The sequence below is a fragment of the Coffea arabica genome, chromosome 2e (genome assembly GCF_036785885.1).
Source record: "Coffea arabica cultivar ET-39 chromosome 2e, Coffea Arabica ET-39 HiFi, whole genome shotgun sequence".
In the NCBI taxonomy this organism is placed as follows: Eukaryota; Viridiplantae; Streptophyta; class Magnoliopsida; order Gentianales; family Rubiaceae; genus Coffea; species Coffea arabica.
In genome coordinates this window covers 42,253,480-42,276,078 of record NC_092313.1, presented here as the reverse complement: position 1 = coordinate 42,276,078, position 22,599 = coordinate 42,253,480, and the positions used below count along the sequence as shown (strand labels likewise).

The 22,599-nt window shown below is 38.6% G+C and overlaps 3 long non-coding RNA genes across 3 annotated transcripts; all 3 read right to left on the bottom strand.

The window, feature by feature from the left end:
• Positions 1–1,809: 1,809 nt before the first annotated feature.
• On the bottom strand, positions 1,810–3,190 carry LOC113729534 (uncharacterized). Its single transcript, XR_003458134.2, has 2 exons — positions 3,109–3,190; positions 1,810–1,993 (listed from the first exon to the last, which is right to left on the bottom strand). It is a non-coding gene; the product is annotated as an uncharacterized lncRNA (long non-coding RNA).
• A 4,904-nt stretch (positions 3,191–8,094) lies between these two features.
• Positions 8,095–9,475, bottom strand: LOC113729533 (uncharacterized). Its single transcript, XR_003458133.2, has 2 exons — positions 9,394–9,475; positions 8,095–8,278 (listed from the first exon to the last, which is right to left on the bottom strand). It is a non-coding gene; the product is annotated as an uncharacterized lncRNA (long non-coding RNA).
• Positions 9,476–14,379: 4,904 nt separating this feature from the next.
• On the bottom strand, positions 14,380–15,760 carry LOC113729538 (uncharacterized). The gene is made up of 2 exons (XR_003458137.2): positions 15,679–15,760; positions 14,380–14,563 (listed from the first exon to the last, which is right to left on the bottom strand). It is a non-coding gene; the product is annotated as an uncharacterized lncRNA (long non-coding RNA).
• Positions 15,761–22,599: the final 6,839 nt, after the last annotated feature.

Here is a 22,599-nt window from a genome sequence, read left to right as displayed (position 1 = left end):
GCCAAGCTAGGGAAATAATGGCTCCAAGATGGTTTAAATTTTCTCTAATCCTTTGGTCAAACAAGATGCGTGACTAGGGTTTTGCCACTTGGCCCAATCTTGGCCCTTTCTTCCCTTAATCTTTGACTAATGAAGTCTCAACCCTCCAAATGTTCCAATATCTATTTAACACTTCTAAACTATCATATAAAGTCCCAACCACCATAAAAGGATATTTGACCAAATATATCTAGTGAAAAAAAAATTGCCAAGTCTAGGAAATGTTACAATTCAAGTAAGAGCAATAATATGCAATGCATGGAATCGTTATAAGTGATTTAACCTTAGGGTAATGCAAGTAATTTTTGGGAGAATTTATATTTTTAAATGAGGGTTCTCATATACCACTAGCTCCTAGCCAAGTTCGTGAGGATCAAGAGAGTTTGATAAAAGAAAGTGTGCTAGAGCGTGAGAAGAAAAAGAAAGAAAAGGCCGAGAAAATTGAGAGGAAAAAGGCATATGGTGAGCCGGCCAAAGAGGAAAGAAAAGAGAGAAGGAAAAATCTACTGATAAAAGCCAATGTAGTGAGGAAAGCTTTAAATATTAATACACCCGTCTTTGTACTTTTGTGCAAAGAGGTGATGGTTATTACAAGTGGCCTTACTAACACTTTACCATCAAGTATTGTCTCTCTCTTGCAGGAATATGATGATGTTTTCCCCGATGAGATTCCAAGTGGACTGCCACCAATTAGGGGAATTGAACATCAAATCGATTTGGTTCCAGGCACTTCACTTCCAAACAAACCAGCTTGCAAAATGGGACCAGATGAAACCAAAGACCTACAACGCCAAATCGATGAACTCTTAACGAAAGGATGGGCGCGGGAAAGCTTAAGTCCATGCGTGGTTCCGGTCATCTTGGTGCCTAAGGAAGATCGAAGTTGGCGAATGTGCACCGACTGTAGGGTTGTGAACGCAATAACGGTAAAATATCGTCACCCTATTCCTAGACTTGATGACATGCTAGATGAGTTATATGGTGTTGTTATTTTTACAAAAATTGACTTAAAAAATGGTTATCATCAAATTAGGATGAAAGAGGGAGACGAATGGAAAACAGCCTTTAAAACCAAACATGGCTTGTACGAGTGGTTAGTTATGCCATTCGGTCTAACTAATGCACCTAGTACATTCATGAGGTTGATGAACCATGTACTTCGTCCATTTCTTGGGAAATTTGTAGTCGTATATTTTGATGACATTTTGATCTATAGTAGGAGCCTAGATGAACATGTTGAGCATGTCAAACTTGTCCTTGATATATTTCAAAGGGAAAAGCTATACGCCAACCTTAAGAAGTGCTCCTTTTGTACTAATAAGCTTGTCTTCCTAGGCTTTGTTGTAAGTGAACAGGGAATCAAAGTCATTCACGTGTGGCCAACCCCAAGCATGGTGGGAGAAGTACACAGCTTTCATGGTCTCGCAAGCTTTTATAGACGGTTTGTCAAACATTTTAGTACCATTGCTGCACCCTTAACTGCTGTAATTAAGAAAAATGAGAAATTTGTGTGGGGTGATGCTCAAGACCGTGCATTTCAAATGCTTAGACACCAACTCACACACGCACCTCTACTTGCATTACCATGTTTTGATAAGATGTTTGAGATTGAATGTGATGCATCTGGGGTGGGCATTGGAGCTGTCTTAATGCAAGAGGGCAAACCTGTGACGCCCCCACTTCTCCCTAAGGCGAACCAAAGGGTATCCGCGGGACGCCTGCCCAGCTCTCGCCAGGACTCACTACAATCCATCATTCAAGAGCTCGAAATACTATAAGTAACTTCAATACATAATTAAAGTACTTCAAATATCTCACACTTACAATTATGTAGCTTTCAAGCTTAAATACAACCCAACGGAAAAGGGTACAATAGCCATCCGTTATAATATAACTTAAAGTTTTCAAAAGAAAACAATCTAGTACTACTCACGAGCACCCTTGGTCTCGAACCCTGTAAAAGAAATCCACAACGTGGTATGAGCTACACAGCCCAGTGAGGTTCCAAGACACTCTAACAGTTCAAATAAATCAAGTAAGTTGGGCATATCATATGCATGGTTCAGGGTTACACAATGGCATGTTATCATGAGGTGATAATCATTGTACGGGTAATTTGAGACATTTATCATGGTATGAGACATTAGCATGTATAGTTCACGAGTGATTGGAGATTATTACAGGCATAGCTCAGGATTTCATGTTGGCATTTTAGCACGAAACAATCATCATGATACATGGTAAACATATACTGTAGGATACGGTGTTCCAGTGGAACTCTGTCGGTCATCTGCACCTTATGACTTCCGGATCCCCTCGGTTTGACTGGCCATCACCTTATCCCTCCAGTGGTAATACTCGAGTATACCGAAACGGTTGTCCAGGGCTCCAACCTACCCGACCGATCCCAGTCCTGGCTCGAGTAGGTCAGTAACCGAGGCAGGGCCCAAGTTCAGCTTATAGCTTACAACATGCACATGTAACCAAGTAATTCGACAAAAATAAAATTCATCATTTGAATAGGTCGAGTGAGGTAAAGTACACACTCGCCTAACAATGATGGACAACTTCATATAACATGTGATTCATGATAATCAAGTAAGCAAGTAACCACATAGATTAGAAAACGGTAAGTAAACACGGTTAACAGTAAACGGTAAACGGTTAACGGTGGTAATTACGGTTAATTGGTAGACATATGTCATTTTAATAGGCCGCCATTGGCCGTTTTCCACTTTTACCACGTAAGAGTCGGGGAGATTCACTCCAACCGACTTATGCTGCCATTGCATAATTAATCATGTAAACACATCATGTATATATATGCTCTCTAAGCATTTCATATCTAGCATTTCAAGTAATCACATAAATATGCTCTTTAAGCATTTCATATCGAATAGTTCAAATATACATACTTCAGGTATTTCATGTCGAGCAATTCAAGTATACCTCATTCGAATATGCATGAGTGTGGTAAATTCTTATCATATAGCACTTAACACTTAATGACCATGGGTTAAGCATGTCATAGACTTATTCCAATTACGTATTCCTATATGGAACACTCACCTATTGCAACAAGAGAGTAAATACTCAAACAAGTGTCTAGGCGTCCACTTCGAGTTCTTCTTGAAGGTCCCCTTGAGCGCCTGAGCAAATAACCATTAACTATTATACACTATCACTTAGAACTCGTACTTATCAAAGAAGGTTGTACAATCTAAAGGGAATTCATGAATTGGGCCTTATTTATTAATAATCGAGGCTCAAGAGTAAAGTTTTAGAGTCTAAAGAGAGAGACTAACATTTTTCATGAAATCGAGTTCAAAATGTTCAATCGGTATCGAGAAAAAAAGGCAAGTTTCCAAAATCTCATTTTCTAAGAAATTGCCAAATTTCAGCTTTGGGTGTCAATTCTAGAAAAATCGTATCTTGAACTTTGTAGGTCCAAAATTGGAAAGCTTGATACCGTTGGAAACTTCTTCAAAAACACTAAAAGTTCCTAGAAGATACTTTTCCATGATTCCAAACGGAAGGTATTCAAAAATTGACTCAAGGTTGCTGCTTTGGACCATTAAGACAGTTCCGGGGTTGGTTTTTGACCAACTTTGAAAATCCATCAAAATTCACACAATACGAACTAGCCTCCGAAATTTAGAACTCAATTAGAACTACAATCAAAGTTTAAAACAAAACAAACGGAACAAGAATCAAAGTTTTGAGCGCCAAGATATAGCAGCTCAAAGTTGGCTAAAATTTCCTCCTCGATCAAGAATTTCCAGATTTAAACATGAACTTTGGGACGTTGGTTGAACACTGAAACGGACTTGGAATGGCACCAAATTTGGCAGTATTATCCTACCATATAAGGGCTATTTCTCTACCAAATTTCGTAGGAAAATTCATTCGTAAAGTTGGTTAACGAAATCACTAAAGTCCCAAGAAGTTCCTCGGCAAATCTGCCTTGGACTTCCGTTTTTCCATTTTCAAAACGTTTGGCCAATAAAACACCTCAAACATGGTTCATTTCAGTAGATAATGTCTAAGGTACATTTGATAGGTGATTTATACCAAGAAGCTTCAGAAAACAAGTCCCAAATCATTGTTAGTTACAAATCTGTCCAAGTGGAAAATTCTATCACTGTAGCAGTTTCAAACATTGGCCACAACTCACTCAATTTAACTTGGAATTGGGCGTGGTTAATGGCGTTGGAAAGCACTCTCATAAAGATAAATTTTCTCAGAAGAAACCATTTTCAAATTCCATTCACAAACAGCTCGTTTTTGAGCATCAAGAAGCAATTTCTGTCCTGTCTCCTGGAGAGCAACGAAACAGGACAGTGATTTTCAATCGAATGGTGTGGCTCACTCAAGTGGAACCAGAATGTAAAATTAGTACCAATGGAAAGCTGGGAATGTCTAGTTTCCAGTGCCGTGAATGGCACTTGATTTCGACATCGGAGCAAAGATTTATGGTCGATACAAAATGACTGCCTGGCCAATACGGGATTCATTTTCCAGTTTTGCTGACTTTGGAAATCAACTCATTTGACCAACCAAATCATGTTATTTTTCGATGAAATTTTGTACACACTCAAAATAACATGTAAACAACATAATCCAGTCATTAGAACCTCAAAATGTTGCACAAAAATGGTCGGACAAGGCAGGGGTAAAACGGTCACTTTTTACTCCATGCACTCCTTGAAGTTTCTACTAGTTATACACCATTAATCTACCATTTTGAGCACTAAACCAACATTAAATCCATCATCAAACATGATATCAGTCCCCAAGACAAAGGTGGGAGTTCATAGAGCCCACCCATTTCATTTTACACCATAAACAAAGCTACCCACATGATTATATAACCGTATATGTGCAATATATCTTACAAAAACTAAGACCTATGGGTTGGATGATTTGCTACCTTCTTGGATGACTAGATCAGAAATTTTTGGTCACTTTGAGCCTCAAGAAAATCGTGGAAATGAAGCTCCCCTCCTTGCCTAGATGAATCTCCAAGTTGTTGTGAGTTTGTGGTAGAAATTTCAAGTGATTTGGTGCAAGTTTGAGAGGTGAATGAAGAAGGAATTTTGGTCTCCTTCTCTTGGTGTTGCACGGCTGGTTTGAGAAGGAAAAGAAGAATGGTGGCTGATGATAAGCTTCCGTAGGAAGCTTTGATATTTGTGGCCAAAATTGGTTCCAAAAGTCAACCTTGCAATAGCGCGCGAACGCGCGCGTTTCGTGCTCGTTTCCTCTCGCGTTTGTTTCACTAGTGCACTAAACCTCTAATGCACTTATATTCATATAACTATTATTCACTCTTAATTTGTCCCAAAATAAGGGTCTAAAGTTCCTAAATTAAATCGCACGTGTGAAAACGCGTATCTCCAATTTAAGCGCAATAAGGCGAAACTTCCGAGAAATTCTTATAACGATAGTACTAATAACTATCACTTGAGTATTTAAACATTAAGATACCTAATTTAGGTCCATTGTACATGTCTCCAATATTTCAAACCTATTGTACTCTCAATCGATCAAGATTTCCAAAGACGTGTTCACTATTTTCACTAAATGAGCTTCCGAAAATTAATTTTTGAAACAAGTCATTTTAAAAATATAATGAAACTATATTTCCATGTAATTAGGTCTCAAGAGCTTAGAAAATAATATTCGGAGTAAAAGACCAAATAAATAATTAAATAAGCTAGAAATAGGAGATTAAATAAGTAAATTTTGCGAGTCCTCACAACCTCCCCTCCTTAAAAGAATTTCGTCCTCGAAATTCATACCTTCTGTAATCTCAGACAACTCTGAACCGTGTGGTGTGTTCATGTCATGCGTTCTTTCAGATGCCACTGGTCGGTTTCTCCTTCCATTGACTTGTCGAGAGACAGTTCCATTTCCTTGTTGAGCAGTAGTTTCTCGTGGATACCTCCTTGGACAGTCATGAACTTTATGGTTGGTACTTCCACACCCCATACACTTTTGTCCCTTTAGCCAACAGTTTTCTTCAATATGATTCGTCCTTCCACAATATCCACAGGTTGGATGAGACACTGTGACCTGACTTGCTGGTGAGGTCCTCTTTGACTGCATTTGTCCTACTGGAGCTCTTCGGGACGTAGTCCCTTTTGGTTCCTTTATCATGAGTGGTGCAGGAAGTGATAGTCCTACTCCATCCACTCATTTTCTAACTTTGGGTGGTGGTCCATTTCCTCCTAGTGTACTATCAGATGCATCTCTTTTCCTTGCTTGAAAAACTCTCAGTTGAGATTTTGTGCTTTCTACCCTTTGCGCTTTTTCGAGAGCGTCACTAAATGTTTCAACCTGTGCTGCGGCAAGGGCATCTTGGATCTCTAAATTTAATCCTTGGATGAACCGTCTTATTCTCTTCCGTTCAGTAGCCACCAATTTTGGGGCATATGCAGATAATTTCGTAAAGCGTGTTTCATACTCAGCTACGCTCAAAGTTCCTTGACGAAGCTTTATAAAATCATCTTCTCTCTTTTCTTGGACAAGTGGAGGAAGAAATTTCTCATTAAATTCACGCACAAAGTTTGTCCAAGTCCTTAGGGTTTGATCTCTTTCCCACTTGTTTCTTATAACATTCCACCATGCTCGGGCTGCTCCTTCAAGTTGAAATATAGCAAAGGTGACTTGTCTCTCCTCGGTGTAATCCAAGGCATCGAATATATTTCTTATATTTTCTAACCAATTCTCAGCCACCTCTGGATCAGGTCCTCCAGCAAACTTGGGCGGAGAGAATTTCTGAAACCGCTCTAAAGCTCGATCCTCCCCTATCTCTTGGTTTCCACGTTGGTTTCCTTATCCAACACCTTGACCTTGTTGAGCTACCAAGAGCTCTAGGATATCCGTCATGCGAGTTAAAACTTGTCCCATCTGGTCATTTCCTCTCCCAGCACTTAGCTCAACGTTTTGATCAATATCGGACCCATTAGCTACTCTTTCATTTCGGGGTTGTCTAGGTTGACGTCCCTTTCGTTGTCCTCTAGTTTCCATGTTCACAACTAATCTATACGCATATGTATAAACCTCACACTTAGCTAAAAGTGAACTATACTCATATACCAGTAGCAACATTTAAAGGGGATGAAGTCACTTACACAAATAACATTATCACTATGCAAGTAAATATAAACTAGAGTTCATTAAATCATAACACAAATTATGGCCAAGTAAAGTTCATACTAAGTCAAAGTCTATAACAAAAATAAACAAGTGATTATCACAAGTACATTCATCTCCAAGGTGCAAACTCTTAAGTTCTACTCCCATCGTCTCACTATAAAAATCACAAGTAAGGATTCACTAAATTAATTGGAACTAGACGATTGTCATTCCCTAACGTGCCCGATTTCAATCTCACTACAAGGATCTTTTAGGTTACGATATTTTTCATCTCCCGTTCTTAATCATTATGCCACTCCAACCAAACAATTAGTGGTTTCCTGTAACCATTCTCATGAAATATCAATTCATTCCCATTCTCCACAAATGGAGATATCAAGTCCTTAGGGTTGCTTTCCACTCTCAAGTACTCGGGTACAAGAATCCAAAAATAGGATAATTCACATCTCGAGCCGGCCGGTCCCAAGAGTAAATCACCACATTCGAGATTCCTACCCATCATACATATCAAATTCCCTCCAATTATCAAGATAAAGGTTTTACAACCTATAACATTCATAATTCACAGCTTACATTTCTAGAAGGGCACTTAAGCCTTTACTCAATCACATAGTAAGGACCATAACACCACTTGGCCCTATCTTGCTCCTTTGTAGAGACCACGTGAAGTGGCTCTAAATTTCATCGCTACAAGCAATCATTTAACTTTCAAACCAGTCCCACAGTCCGGCATCCTAAACATTTAAGCCTAGGATACACTATAAAGATCTGAAGCCTAAGCTCTGATACCAACTGTGACGCCCCCACTTCTCCCTAAGGCGAACCAAAGGGTATCCGCGGGACGCCTGCCCAGCTCTCGCCAGGACTCACTACAATCCATCATTCAAGAGCTCGAAATACTATAAGTAACTTCAATACATAATTAAAGTACTTCAAATATCTCACACTTACAATTATGTAGCTTTCAAGCTTAAATACAACCCAACGGAAAAGGGTACAATAGCCATCCGTTATAATATAACTTAAAGTTTTCAAAAGAAAACAATCTAGTACTACTCACGAGCACCCTTGGTCTCGAACCCTGTAAAAGAAATCCACAACGTGGTATGAGCTACACAGCCCAGTGAGGTTCCAAGACACTCTAACAGTTCAAATAAATCAAGTAAGTTGGGCATATCATATGCATGGTTCAGGGTTACACAATGGCATGTTATCATGAGGTGATAATCATTGTACGGGTAATTTGAGACATTTATCATGGTATGAGACATTAGCATGTATAGTTCACGAGTGATTGGAGCTTATTACAGGCATAGCTCAGGATTTCATGTTGGCATTTTAGCACGAAACAATCATCATGATACAAGGTAAACATATACTGTAGGATACGGTGTTCCAGTGGAACTCTGTCGGTCATCTGCACCTTATGACTTCCGGATCCCCTCGGTTTGACTGGCCATCACCTTATCCCTCCAGTGGTAATACTCGAGTATACCGAAACGGTTGTCCAGGGCTCCAACCTACCCGACCGAGCCCAGTCCTGGCTCGAGTAGGTCAGTAACCGAGGCAGGGCCCAAGTTCAGCTTATAGCTTACAACATGCACATGTAACCAAGTAATTCGACAAAAATAAAATTCATCATTTGAATAGGTCGAGTGAGGTAAAGTACACACTCGCCTAACAATGATGGACAACTTCATATAACATGTGATTCATGATAATCAAGTAAGCAAGTAACCACATAGATTAGAAAACGGTAAGTAAACACGGTTAACAGTAAACGGTAAACGGTTAACGGTGGTAATTACGGTTAATTGGTAGACATATGTCATTTTAATAGGCCGCCATTGGCCGTTTTCCACTTTTACCACGTAAGAGTCGGGGAGATTCACTCCAACCGACTTATGCTGCCATTGCATAATTAATCATGTAAACACATCATGTATATATATGCTCTCTAAGCATTTCATATCTAGCATTTCAAGTAATCACATAAATATGCTCTTTAAGCATTTCATATCGAATAGTTCAAATATACATACTTCAGGTATTTCATGTCGAGCAATTCAAGTATACCTCATTCGAATATGCATGAGTGTGGTAAATTCTTATCATATAGCACTTAACACTTAATGACCATGGGTTAAGCATGTCATAGACTTATTCCAATTACGTATTCCTATATGGAACACTCACCTATTGCAACAAGAGAGTAAATACTCAAACAAGTGTCTAGGCGTCCACTTCGAGTTCTTCTTGAAGGTCCCCTTGAGCGCCTGAGCAAATAACCATTAACTATTATACACTATCACTTAGAACTCGTACTTATCAAAGAAGGTTGTACAATCTAAAGGGAATTCATGAATTGGGCCTTATTTATTAATAATCGAGGCTCAAGAGTAAAGTTTTAGAGTCTAAAGAGAGAGACTAACATTTTTCATGAAATCGAGTTCAAAATGTTCAATCGGTATCGAGAAAAAAAGGCAAGTTTCCAAAATCTCATTTTCTAAGAAATTGCCAAATTTCAGCTTTGGGTGTCAATTCTAGAAAAATCGTATCTTGCACTTTGTAGGTCCAAAATTGGAAAGCTTGATACCGTTGGAAACTTCTTCAAAAACACTAAAAGTTCCTAGAAGATACTTTTCCATGATTCCAAACGGAAGGTATTCAAAAATTGACTCAAGGTTGCTGCTTTGGACCATTAAGACAGTTCCGGGGTTGGTTTTTGACCAACTTTGAAAATCCAGCAAAATTCACACAATACGAACTAGCCTCCGAAATTTAGAACTCAATTAGAACTACAATCAAAGTTTAAAACAAAACAAACGGAACAAGAATCAAAGTTTTGAGCGCCAAGATATAGCAGCTCAAAGTTGGCTAAAATTTCCTCCTCGATCAAGAATTTCCAGATTTAAACATGAACTTTGGGACGTTGGTTGAACACTGAAACGGACTTGGAATGGCACCAAATTTGGCAGTATTATCCTACCATATAAGGGCTATTTCTCTACCAAATTTCGTAGGAAAATTCATTCGTAAAGTTGGTTAACGAAATCACTAAAGTCCCAAGAAGTTCCTCGGCAAATCTGCCTTGGACTTCCGTTTTTCCATTTTCAAAACGTTTGGCCAATAAAACACCTCAAACATGGTTCATTTCAGTAGATAATGTCTAAGGTACATTTGATAGGTGATTTATACCAAGAAGCTTCAGAAAACAAGTCCCAAATCATTGTTAGTTACAAATCTGTCCAAGTGGAAAATTCTATCACTGTAGCAGTTTCAAACATTGGCCACAACTCACTCAATTTAACTTGGAATTGGGCGTGGTTAATGGCGTTGGAAAGCACTCTCATAAAGATAAATTTTCTCAGAAGAAACCATTTTCAAATTCCATTCACAAACAGCTCGTTTTTGAGCATCAAGAAGCAATTTCTGTCCTGTCTCCTGGAGAGCAACGAAACAGGACAGTGATTTTCAATCGAATGGTGTGGCTCACTCAACTGGAACCAGAATGTAAAATTGGTACCAATGGAAAGCTGGGAATGTCTAGTTTCCAGTGCCGTGAACGGCACTTGATTTCGACATCGGAGCAAAGAGTTATGGTCGATACAAAATGACTGCCTGGCCAATACGGGATTCATTTTCCAGTTTTGCTGACTTTGGAAATCAACTCATTTAACCAACCAAATCATGTTATTTTTCGATGAAATTTTGTACACACTCACAATAACATGTAAACAACATAATCCAGTCATTAGAACCTCAAAATGTTGCACAAAAATGGTCGGACAAGGCAGGGGTAAAACGGTCACTTTTTACTCCATGCACTCCTTGAAGTTTCTACTAGTTATACACCATTAATCTACCATTTTGAGCACTAAACCAACATTAAATCCATCATCAAACATGATATCAGTCCCCAAGACAAAGGTGGGAGTTCATAGAGCCCACCCATTTCATTTTACACCATAAACAAAGCTACCCACATGATTATATAACCGTATATGTGCAATATATCTTACAAAAACTAAGACCTATGGGTTGGATGATTTGCTACCTTCTTGGATGACTAGATCAGAAATTTTTGGTCACTTTGAGCCTCAAGAAAATCGTGGAAATGAAGCTCCCCTCCTTGCCTAGATGAATCTCCAAGTTGTTGTGAGTTTGTGGTAGAAATTTCAAGTGATTTGGTGCAAGTTTGAGAGGTGAATGAAGAAGGAATTTTGGTCTCCTTCTCTTGGTGTTGCACGGCTGGTTTGAGAAGGAAAAGAAGAATGGTGGCTGATGATAAGCTTCCGTAGGAAGCTTTGATATTTGTGGCCAAAATTGGTTCCAAAAGTCAACCTTGCAATAGCGCGCGAACGCGCGCGTTTCGTGCTCGTTTCCTCTCGCGTTTGTTTCACTAGTGCACTAAACCTCTAATGCACTTATATTCATATAACTATTATTCACTCTTAATTTGTCCCAAAATAAGGGTCTAAAGTTCCTAAATTAAATCGCACGTGTGAAAACGCGTATCTCCAATTTAAGCGCAATAAGGCGAAACTTCCGAGAAATTCTTATAACGATAGTACTAATAACTATCACTTGAGTATTTAAACATTAAGATACCTAATTTAGGTCCATTGTACATGTCTCCAATATTTCAAACCTATTGTACTCTCAATCGATCAAGATTTCCAAAGACGTGTTCACTATTTTCACTAAATGAGCTTCCGAAAATTAATTTTTGAAACAAGTCATTTTAAAAATATAATGAAACTATATTTCCATGTAATTAGGTCTCAAGAGCTTAGAAAATAATATTCGGAGTAAAAGACCAAATAAATAATTAAATAAGCTAGAAATAGGAGATTAAATAAGTAAATTTTGCGAGTCCTCACAACCTCCCCTCCTTAAAAGAATTTCGTCCTCGAAATTCATACCTTCTGTAATCTCAGACAACTCTGAACCGTGTGGTGTGTTCATGTCATGCGTTCTTTCAGATGCCACTGGTCGGTTTCTCCTTCCATTGACTTGTCGAGAGACAGTTCCATTTCCTTGTTGAGCAGTAGTTTCTCGTGGATACCTCCTTGGACAGTCATGAACTTTATGGTTGGTACTTCCACACCCCATACACTTTTGTCCCTTTAGCCAACAGTTTTCTTCAATATGATTCGTCCTTCCACAATATCCACAGGTTGGATGAGACACTGTGACCTGACTTGCTGGTGAGGTCCTCTTTGACTGCATTTGTCCTACTGGAGCTCTTCGGGACGTAGTCCCTTTTGGTTCCTTTATCATGAGTGGTGCAGGAAGTGATAGTCCTACTCCATCCACTCATTTTCTAACTTTGGGTGGTGGTCCATTTCCTCCTAGTGTACTATCAGATGCATCTCTTTTCCTTGCTTGAAAAACTCTCAGTTGAGATTTTGTGCTTTCTACCCTTTGCGCTTTTTCGAGAGCGTCACTAAATGTTTCAACCTGTGCTGCGGCAAGGGCATCTTGGATCTCTAAATTTAATCCTTGGATGAACCGTCTTATTCTCTTCCGTTCAGTAGCCACCAATTCTGGGGCATATGCAGATAATTTCGTAAAGCGTGTTTCATACTCAGCTACGCTCAAAGTTCCTTGACGAAGCTTTATAAAATCATCTTCTCTCTTTTCTTGGACAAGTGGAGGAAGAAATTTCTCATTAAATTCACGCACAAAGTTTGTCCAAGTCCTTAGGGTTTGATCTCTTTCCCACTTGTTTCTTATAACATTCCACCATGCTCGGGCTGCTCCTTCAAGTTGAAATATAGCAAAGGTGACTTGTCTCTCCTCGGTGTAATCCAAGGCATCGAATATATTTCTTATATTTTCTAACCAATTCTCAGCCACCTCTGGATCAGGTCCTCCAGCAAACTTGGGCGGAGAGAATTTCTGAAACCGCTCTAAAGCTCGATCCTCCCCTATCTCTTGGTTTCCACGTTGGTTTCCTTATCCAACACCTTGACCTTGTTGAGCTACCAAGAGCTCTAGGATATCCGTCATGCGAGTTAAAACTTGTCCCATCTGGTCATTTCCTCTCCCAGCACTTAGCTCAACGTTTTGATCAATATCGGACCCATTAGCTACTCTTTCATTTCGGGGTTGTCTAGGTTGACGTCCCTTTCGTTGTCCTCTAGTTTCCATGTTCACAACTAATCTATACGCATATGTATAAACCTCACACTTAGCTAAAAGTGAACTATACTCATATACCAGTAGCAACATTTAAAGGGGATGAAGTCACTTACACAAATAACATTATCACTATGCAAGTAAATATAAACTAGAGTTCATTAAATCATAACACAAATTATGGCCAAGTAAAGTTCATACTAAGTCAAAGTCTATAACAAAAATAAACAAGTGATTATCACAAGTACATTCATCTCCAAGGTGCAAACTCTTAAGTTCTACTCCCATCGTCTCACTATAAAAATCACAAGTAAGGATTCACTAAATTAATTGGAACTAGACGATTGTCATTCCCTAACGTGCCCGATTTCAATCTCACTACAAGGATCTTTTAGGTTACGATATTTTTCATCTCCCGTTCTTAATCATTATGCCACTCCAACCAAACAATTAGTGGTTTCCTGTAACCATTCTCATGAAATATCAATTCATTCCCATTCTCCACAAATGGAGATATCAAGTCCTTAGGGTTGCTTTCCACTCTCAAGTACTCGGGTACAAGAATCCAAAAATAGGATAATTCACATCTCGAGCCGGCCGGTCCCAAGAGTAAATCACCACATTCGAGATTCCTACCCATCATACATATCAAATTCCCTCCAATTATCAAGATAAAGGTTTTACAACCTATAACATTCATAATTCACAGCTTACATTTCTAGAAGGGCACTTAAGCCTTTACTCAATCACATAGTAAGGACCATAACACCACTTGGCCCTATCTTGCTCCTTTGTAGAGACCACGTGAAGTGGCTCTAAATTTCATCGCTACAAGCAATCATTTAACTTTCAAACCAGTCCCACAGTCCGGCATCCTAAACATTTAAGCCTAGGATACACTATAAAGATCTGAAGCCTAAGCTCTGATACCAACTGTGACGCCCCCACTTCTCCCTAAGGCGAACCAAAGGGTATCCGCGGGACGCCTGCCCAGCTCTCGCCAGGACTCACTACAATCCATCATTCAAGAGCTCGAAATACTATAAGTAACTTCAATACATAATTAAAGTACTTCAAATATCTCACACTTACAATTATGTAGCTTTCAAGCTTAAATACAACCCAACGGAAAAGGGTACAATAGCCATCCGTTATAATATAACTTAAAGTTTTCAAAAGAAAACAATCTAGTACTACTCACGAGCACCCTTGGTCTCGAACCCTGTAAAAGAAATCCACAACGTGGTATGAGCTACACAGCCCAGTGAGGTTCCAAGACACTCTAACAGTTCAAATAAATCAAGTAAGTTGGGCATATCATATGCATGGTTCAGGGTTACACAATGGCATGTTATCATGAGGTGATAATCATTGTACGGGTAATTTGAGACATTTATCATGGTATGAGACATTAGCATGTATAGTTCACGAGTGATTGGAGCTTATTACAGGCATAGCTCAGGATTTCATGTTGGCATTTTAGCACGAAACAATCATCATGATACAAGGTAAACATATACTGTAGGATACGGTGTTCCAGTGGAACTCTGTCGGTCATCTGCACCTTATGACTTCCGGATCCCCTCGGTTTGACTGGCCATCACCTTATCCCTCCAGTGGTAATACTCGAGTATACCGAAACGGTTGTCCAGGGCTCCAACCTACCCGACCGAGCCCAGTCCTGGCTCGAGTAGGTCAGTAACCGAGGCAGGGCCCAAGTTCAGCTTATAGCTTACAACATGCACATGTAACCAAGTAATTCGACAAAAATAAAATTCATCATTTGAATAGGTCGAGTGAGGTAAAGTACACACTCGCCTAACAATGATGGACAACTTCATATAACATGTGATTCATGATAATCAAGTAAGCAAGTAACCACATAGATTAGAAAACGGTAAGTAAACACGGTTAACAGTAAACGGTAAACGGTTAACGGTGGTAATTACGGTTAATTGGTAGACATATGTCATTTTAATAGGCCGCCATTGGCCGTTTTCCACTTTTACCACGTAAGAGTCGGGGAGATTCACTCCAACCGACTTATGCTGCCATTGCATAATTAATCATGTAAACACATCATGTATATATATGCTCTCTAAGCATTTCATATCTAGCATTTCAAGTAATCACATAAATATGCTCTTTAAGCATTTCATATCGAATAGTTCAAATATACATACTTCAGGTATTTCATGTCGAGCAATTCAAGTATACCTCATTCGAATATGCATGAGTGTGGTAAATTCTTATCATATAGCACTTAACACTTAATGACCATGGGTTAAGCATGTCATAGACTTATTCCAATTACGTATTCCTATATGGAACACTCACCTATTGCAACAAGAGAGTAAATACTCAAACAAGTGTCTAGGCGTCCACTTCGAGTTCTTCTTGAAGGTCCCCTTGAGCGCCTGAGCAAATAACCATTAACTATTATACACTATCACTTAGAACTCGTACTTATCAAAGAAGGTTGTACAATCTAAAGGGAATTCATGAATTGGGCCTTATTTATTAATAATCGAGGCTCAAGAGTAAAGTTTTAGAGTCTAAAGAGAGAGACTAACATTTTTCATGAAATCGAGTTCAAAATGTTCAATCGGTATCGAGAAAAAAAGGCAAGTTTCCAAAATCTCATTTTCTAAGAAATTGCCAAATTTCAGCTTTGGGTGTCAATTCTAGAAAAATCGTATCTTGCACTTTGTAGGTCCAAAATTGGAAAGCTTGATACCGTTGGAAACTTCTTCAAAAACACTAAAAGTTCCTAGAAGATACTTTTCCATGATTCCAAACGGAAGGTATTCAAAAATTGACTCAAGGTTGCTGCTTTGGACCATTAAGACAGTTCCGGGGTTGGTTTTTGACCAACTTTGAAAATCCAGCAAAATTCACACAATACGAACTAGCCTCCGAAATTTAGAACTCAATTAGAACTACAATCAAAGTTTAAAACAAAACAAACGGAACAAGAATCAAAGTTTTGAGCGCCAAGATATAGCAGCTCAAAGTTGGCTAAAATTTCCTCCTCGATCAAGAATTTCCAGATTTAAACATGAACTTTGGGACGTTGGTTGAACACTGAAACGGACTTGGAATGGCACCAAATTTGGCAGTATTATCCTACCATATAAGGGCTATTTCTCTACCAAATTTCGTAGGAAAATTCATTCGTAAAGTTGGTTAACGAAATCACTAAAGTCCCAAGAAGTTCCTCGGCAAATCTGCCTTGGACTTCCGTTTTTCCATTTTCAAAACGTTTGGCCAATAAAACACCTCAAACATGGTTCATTTCAGTAGATAATGTCTAAGGTACATTTGATAGGTGATTTATACCAAGAAGCTTCAGAAAACAAGTCCCAAATCATTGTTAGTTACAAATCTGTCCAAGTGGAAAATTCTATCACTGTAGCAGTTTCAAACATTGGCCACAACTCACTCAATTTAACTTGGAATTGGGCGTGGTTAATGGCGTTGGAAAGCACTCTCATAAAGATAAATTTTCTCAGAAGAAACCATTTTCAAATTCCATTCACAAACAGCTCGTTTTTGAGCATCAAGAAGCAATTTCTGTCCTGTCTCCTGGAGAGCAACGAAACAGGACAGTGATTTTCAATCGAATGGTGTGGCTCACTCAAGTGGAACCAGAATGTAAAATTGGTACCAATGGAAAGCTGGGAATGTCTAGTTTCCAGTGCCGTGAACGGCACTTGATTTCGACATCGGAGCAAAGAGTTATGGTCGATACAAAATGACTGCCTGGCCAATACGGGATTCATTTTCCAGTTTTGCTGACTTTGGAAATCAACTCATTTAACCAACCAAATCATGTTATTTTTCGATGAAATTTTGTACACACTCACAATAACATGTAAACAACATAATCCAGTCATTAGAACCTCAAAATGTTGCACAAAAATGGTCGGACAAGGCAGGGGTAAAACGGTCACTTTTTACTCCATGCACTCCTTGAAGTTTCTACTAGTTATACACCATTAATCTACCATTTTGAGCACTAAACCAACATTAAATCCATCATCAAACATGATATCAGTCCCCAAGACAAAGGTGGGAGTTCATAGAGCCCACCCATTTCATTTTACACCATAAACAAAGCTACCCACATGATTATATAACCGTATATGTGCAATATATCTTACAAAAACTAAGACCTATGGGTTGGATGATTTGCTACCTTCTTGGATGACTAGATCAGAAATTTTTGGTCACTTTGAGCCTCAAGAAAATCGTGGAAATGAAGCTCCCCTCCTTGCCTAGATGAATCTCCAAGTTGTTGTGAGTTTGTGGTAGAAATTTCAAGTGATTTGGTGCAAGTTTGAGAGGTGAATGAAGAAGGAATTTTGGTCTCCTTCTCTTGGTGTTGCACGGCTGGTTTGAGAAGGAAAAGAAGAATGGTGGCTGATGATAAGCTTCCGTAGGAAGCTTTGATATTTGTGGCCAAAATTGGTTCCAAAAGTCAACCTTCCAATAGCGCGCGAACGCGCGCGTTTCGTGCTCGTTTCCTCTCGCGTTTGTTTCACTAGTGCACTAAACCTCTAATGCACTTATATTCATATAACTATTATTCACTCTTAATTTGTCCCAAAATAAGGGTCTAAAGTTCCTAAATTAAATCGCACGTGTGAAAACGCGTATCTCCAATTTAAGCGCAATAAGGCGAAACTTCCGAGAAATTCTTATAACGATAGTACTAATAACTATCACTTGAGTATTTAAACATTAAGATACCTAATTTAGGTCCATTGTACATGTCTCCAATATTTCAAACCTATTGTACTCTCAATCGATCAAGATTTCCAAAGACGTGTTCACTATTTTCACTAAACGAGCTTCCGAAAATTAATTTTTGAAACAAGTCATTTTAAAAATATAATGAAACTATATTTCCATGTAATTAGGTCTCAAGAGCTTAGAAAATAATATTCGGAGTAAAAGACCAAATAAATAATTAAATAAGCTAGAAATAGGAGATTAAATAAGTAAATTTTGCGAGTCCTCACAAAACCTATTGCATACTTTAGTGAAAAACTCAATGGGGCAATCTTGAATTATTCTACTTATGATAAAGAGTTGTACTCTTTAATTCAGGCTTTAGAGACTTGGCAGCACTACTTGAGACCATGGGAATTTATTATACACACTGATCATGAATCGCTTAAGCACATTAAGTCACAACAGAAGTTAAATAAGCATCATGTTAGGTGGATTGCATTTATTGAAACGTTACCTTACGTGATTAAATATAAAGTTGGAAAAACTAATGTTGTTGCTAATGCCTTGTCACACCGTCACTTTTTGCTTATTCAACTTGATGCAAAGTTATTAGGGTTTGAGTTAGTTAAAGAGTTATACTCCAATGACCCGGAATTCTCAGGTATTTATGCTTCTTGTGGTTCAGCAACCCAAGGTAAATTCTATATCTTTGATGGATTTCTCTTCTATCTCAATCGACTGTGTATACCTAACTGCTCTATTCGTTCTTTACTTGTCAGGGAAGCACACAGAGGTGGCCTGATGGGACATTTTGGCGTGGCTAAAACCTTAGCTATCCTTCAAGAACACTTCCATTGGCCAAGGATGAAGCGAGATGTGGAACGAATGGTGGTTAAGTGCATCACTTGCCACAAAGTTAAGTCTAAACTTCAACCTTATGGTCTCTACAGTCCTTTGCCTATACCTAAGGAACCTTGGACCGATAATTTCATGGATTTTGTTTTGGAGTTACCTAGGTCAAAGAGGGGTAATGATAGCATCTATGTTTTTGTTGATAGATTTTCAAAAAATGGCACACTTTATACCATGTCACAAAACAGATGATGCATCTGACATTGCTGACTTGTTTTTCAAAGAAATCATTAGATTGCATGGCATGCCTAAAACAATTGTCTCTGATAGGGATGTCAAATTTTTGAGTTACTTTTGGAAAACTTTATGGGAAAAATTGGGTACTAAATTGTTCTTTTCTACTACTAGTCACCCATAAACTGATGGCCAAACTGAGGTCGTCAATCACACATTGTCTACACTCTTATGTGCCATCATCAGGAAAAATATTAGAACTTGGGAAGTGTGCTTACCCCATGTTGAATTTGCATACAACTGCACTGTGCATAGTTCTACTCGTTTTTCATCATTTGAGATAGTCTATGGTTTTAACCCTTTAACACCACTAGACTTATCACCTTTACATTCTTCTAAGTGAGTTAACTTAGATGGTGCTAAACGGGCAGATTTTGTAAAGAAATTACATGAGCAGGTCCGCTTAAACATTGAGCGAATGATGGATCAAGTTGCTCAACGGGTTAACAAGGGAAGCCAACACATGGTGTTTGAGCCTGGTGATTGGGTGTGGTTGCATGTGCGCAAGGAGAGGTTCCCTGTCCAAAGGCGCAATAAACTACTTCCACGAGGAGATGGCCCATTTCAAGTCATCAAGCGTATCAATGACAATGCTTACAAGCTAGACCTTCCTGGTGAGTACAATGTGAGTGCTACATTCAATGTCTCTGACCTCTCTCCTTTTCTTGCAGACGATGAAGCTAATTTGAGAACAAATTCTTTTCAAGAGGAGGGGGATGATACGAACCAAGAGACACCATTGGCTACGGTTCGAGTTCCTCTAGGGCCTGTGACCCGAGCTTCGGCTAAGAAGAGGCGAGAGGAACTCCAAGGGCTGGTCCGAGGGTGCAAATCCAAGAAATTGTCCCCAAAGTCATTGAGGGACTTGAACATGAAGGGTTGAAGGTCGTCCATGTTGTTCAAGCAAAGGAGGATCATGACTGACCTAAACCAAGTGCGAGTATTCGTCATCAGATCCATAATGGAGTTTAGTTGCTCAGTTAGTTATTTTGGAGTCATGTTTAGTCAATCAATTCAAGAAATAATTTGGCCAGCTTGCAAGCCTTGAGAGCCGATTCTAGGTTTCCTAAAATGTAGGAACCTTTGTCATGTTTTAGCCTTTTCCGTTTCACATTAGGTTTTCTACTTGTATGGCTATAAATAGCCTGTGAGAACTCAAACCAACCCATATGAATAGATAAAGATATGTATTTTAGGTGTTACACCATTCGTTAAAACTATTTTTTTTTCTTGATTAGCCTTACTTTGAAATTTAGTAGTCTATGGATGACTCTGCTTTCTTTGTTTTTGGAAATGAATGTGAGTTGCACTTGTATAACCAAGTTTATTTTGATAAGTTAGTGGGGTAAATTATAGAGATGAGGAAATTAAAGCGGCTAGGTATCAATAATTTCATAGTTGGGAGATTTTTTGATTAAGAAGTAATCCTAGCAAGACAAGTGTTGCACATCCCTTAAGTCTTGACCAAGACATTAGCTAGTGTATATCTTATAACTTGGTCTCTTGAAGAGTTGAAGAGAAAGGGAGAGGGCCGTGGATAAGGAGAGAAAAAAAAAAGAGGGAAAGCTTCATTGTTTTCATCTTGAGTTGTAGCAAAGAACTTGGAGGAATCAAGAGGGGAAAGCCATAGCACTTCAATCTTTCACTAAAACTTGAACAAGGAAGTGGTTTGCTCCAAGAAGAACCAAGTTTTTCTTGCTTCTAAGTTCCACCTTTGGTCAAGAGGAAAAGCTAGAAACTCAAGCTTTCTTTTATGAACTTGAAGGGCCTTTGATTATTGATGTGATTAGAAGACTAAAGACATGCTTTTTATGAAGTTCTATGGACTTGAAGTCGGGTTATCTTGGCTGAAATTGAGGGTTTCATTTGTTCATGTAACTAGTTGTTTGATTCGTAAGTAATACTTGTTAATTGATGGACCTCTTGTACAAGGGGAGAAGTATGGTTAAATTTTAGATGATTCATGACTAATCTTTCTATTTTGGTTGATGATTGATTGCTGAAATTTGGGGCTTCATTGATACGAGTGATTGAATGGTTAGTTTGCAAGTTCGAATTGGAGCAGGTACCTTGGAACAGTTTCGGGAGAATAGTCATAATTTGGTGTAGGAAGGTCAGAATTGAGTTCCGTTTGTTGCATTGGAAACTAGATTCATGGGGATAGAAACTGTGAAAATTTCAGACCTTGGTTCTATTTGTGTGAATTATGGTAAATTTCCAAAATTTGCTGATTTTTGAGACTGTTCTACTTTAATTTTATAGCTGCTGGACTGTATAGCTAAAATTTGACTTGGTTGTGATCCGAAGCTCTTAAAGTGACCTTCTAAACATATGTAGATATTTGAATGTAGTTTTTGTGTCAAAATTTGGTGAAGTTTGGACCAATGTAACCCCTGTTTCAAATTTTGTCAAGAATGTTGCCGGTGTGAAGGGTTTGGGTAAGTTTCTTTAACAGTTTAATTCTGCCCTGTTTTGTGACTAAAACTGAGCTGCGAATTGCTCCATGTTGTAGATCGAAACAGATTTTGTCCAAAACATAAAACTGGTAGACAATTGAGTTATCTTTCTACCTGAAAAATTTCAGATCAATCGGATCATTGTAGCCTGAGTTACGGCCAGAATCCTAGTGTCCGCGCAAAACCTTATTTCTGGTCATGATTTTGCGGAAGCCTCTGACCATAACTGTTCGACCATGAAAACGTGAGAACTTGGTGTTGATGTCTTCATAATAAATGTAGTTCTATGTCTTAGCTTCGAAACGACATAAAATTCGCCTGAATCCGAGATGCGTAGCCACAGTAGTGCTCAAAACACTGTAGGGTGTCGAAACTGCCATTGTTTTTACGTCTTGATTACCTTTCTTTTACTCCCGTTTCCTTGGTCCGACTTTGCATGTGCCTTAAAGTATCATAACCCTGGTTTCTTATGACCTAAATAAGTGTTCAAAACATGATTTCTAGTTGCACCTATTGACTTTCAAATAGTGACCAAAAAAAAAACAAAAACAAAAACTAGAAAACTAGTTACGCTATATTTTTTTTCCTAAAAGATCTTTTGTTTTGATCCAAAGTGGCTTGTATGTTCTTAGAATGTGTTTAGGTATCTCACATATTTCTGGGATTTTGAATCAAGTGCTCTTGCATATGACTTTTTAATTTGATTGACTAAACCCTTAAATGTGGACGTTTTCTTCCTTAGTGTTTAAGTTGAGCTTGATGGCTATGGCTATCTTCTTATACGAGTATTGTGATTTGAATTTGATAAATTCTTGGTATAATATCTATGTAGTTTAACCACAGAGTTCACGGGCGAGCCGAGGGACGATTCGGTGATTAGCTCCGATTACCTTCGCTAGTGGTGAGTGTTCCTTGCATG